The sequence below is a fragment of the Cyprinodon variegatus genome, unplaced genomic scaffold, assembly GCF_000732505.1.
Source record: "Cyprinodon variegatus isolate N-32 unplaced genomic scaffold, C_variegatus-1.0 Scaffold277, whole genome shotgun sequence".
Taxonomy (NCBI): domain Eukaryota; kingdom Metazoa; phylum Chordata; class Actinopteri; order Cyprinodontiformes; family Cyprinodontidae; genus Cyprinodon; species Cyprinodon variegatus.
Genome location: NW_015150730.1, coordinates 144,153 through 146,627, shown reverse-complemented (window position 1 = coordinate 146,627; position 2,475 = coordinate 144,153).

Genomic DNA, 2,475 nt, shown 5'->3' with positions numbered 1-2,475 from the left:
GGGTAATCTATTTCTGTTCTTAAAAGCAGTGAGAATGACTGCCTTAAATAGTTTTGTGGTTTTCTATTTTTCTACATCTCCTGGTTTTATTATTATTCATTCATTATCATTAGTATTCCAAGCATACCATATAGAGAAGGTGGTTGACGAAGCAAAATTATTCTATAAAATGGAACATTACAGATAGCATTCCACTGTAGTTTCTTGACTGACTTTTTATTAAATCCCGCAGTAAGTGGAGCATAAGAGTTGACTTCAGAAGCTTCAATTCCAGCTTGACGTCATCATTTGGTCAAAGTTGCTTTAAACCATCTTGCTGGTGGAGCTCACTTTTGAAGAGGAAGAGAGTATATAAGCTGCCAATTAGAAAAGGTTTGCCAAGTCTGTATGTGGGCAGGCTGAAAGCAATCACACAGCCAGTTAATGAGGGATGTAGGGACTTTGTTAGGTCCTCAGTAGTTCGCCTCCTCTATGATACAGACATACAGGAGCAGGGGGTTGGAAAGCAATTTAACTAGAACTGGCAATGGAGACAGAGAGGGAAAACTTTTGTTATTGGCTTTGTTTAAGGAGGAAGGAAAAGGAGTTGAAGGCCAGATAACATCTGGGATGATAGCAGAGAGTAGCAAAGAGAAACAGATCCCTGCCATCGCCACACCGCCAAGAGATGTACTGGTGTCAAATGGCCCAAAACATTAATGACTTGCTGTCTCCAGTTGACGGCCAATTTCTGCAGACGAAGGTTTCCTACAGAGCACAGCTTCCCAAGCCACAAAGGTACTTCAGAAGGTAAATCCCAAAAGAAGAATTCCTATTTAATGTTGATATGCACTGAATAATGCCCAAATAACAAGTTTCTTCTCTAACAACTCATAGAGGGAAGCAAAGTAGCCTAAAAGAGGAATTGAAAAGAGAATAACATTACTTTAATTTATTTGTATTTAACAAACAAAAATAAGTATCTAAAGATAGAGGGGGAAAAAACTACTTGGTTAAAATGCTATTTAAGTACTCAGTACTTAAGTGGTAGTGTTTAATTTGATTAGTAATAATGATGTATGCATGTGTTCAAGCTTATTTTTTTATTTTCTGTTTTCCTATATTTTTTTGTTATAAACTCATAATCAACAAAAACAATTATTAAACTATACCTCAGCCAATACTTGAACGATCTACAGAGACTGTGCAAACAGTAGTATTACTGTCGCTGTGTGTGTATGAACCATGTGAAATGCTTTAACACAAGTACTGCCATTTTATAAAAGTGGGCTGTTAAAAGTATTGACAGCAGGTTTACAAACAGTATATGTCTTAATGTAAGATAACATTTCTCCACAGAAAAAATCCAATCAAAGATTGGATTAATGAAATAGTGATAGAGTTTGATTTGCATCAAAAGAACACACATTTTTAAGTCTTTCAAACAAAACAGACTGGTGAGCATGTTTAACTTACGTGTTCCAAGTTCACATTTGAAGGCTATACTGTCAGAGATTAAAAGAGTCATTTTGATCATCAATCATTTTATTTCTTTTTTTCTAAAATGCCAAATACATAACAGGATTTGAGAATAAATCCAAGGTTGAGTGCACAAAAATGTTTCACTGCAGGCGATTTATATACAACAAATGAAAACAACTGTTTTTATACAGAATTCAAGAGCATCAATATTAAGAGTCAGTTTTATAATAACAGCGACAAGACTGGATTCATTTGCACTGAGGATATCTTTTAACACAGCACATTGATTTAATTTACAAATCAGTGAACTTTGCTGAATTTAAAGTGCATCAAAGACCACTGTATACTTTTGTTTTTTTAAATGTTTTTTTTTTAACACATTAAACAATTAAACCATGTGGTCTCATTAACAAACTCCTGTGAACTTTGTAAACTGAACTCCCCAAATGATCTCCACATATATTTACCAAGAAAATCATACTGGATATCATCTCTAAATTGATCATTACACAATTTCAGTGCATCATTACCACATTAGTAATCCGTCGTGATTTTAAAATGCCTTCTTTGTGGCGTCAAGGGTAGTTGCCACAAACATCTGGGAAGATTTAACTTAAATAAAATTCAGAAAGAGTGTACATTATTAAGACAAGTTTTTCTGTTTGCCAGAGGTTTTCTGAAAATGTTCCCTTTCTCATGTCAGAATATGTACAATTTACTAAGGAGACAACGTATTTGATAGATAAGTGAACAATCCCGACAGAGAGCAATGATTACAAACATAACCTTTGAATATTTATACATTTTTATTTCACCTGCTCCTTAAAAGTTAATTTGGTGATGGGCTGCGTACGAAGTACAATGGATCTGAAATGCTGCTGTTTAGCTTAACACTAAGCGTGCGATGGAAGGGAGGCCAAAAACACTCACAAATTGTTTTAATAAATAAAATCAAGTATGGAACAGATTATTTTTTCAGAACAGATGATTGATTCAAATACACCCCCACCCCCC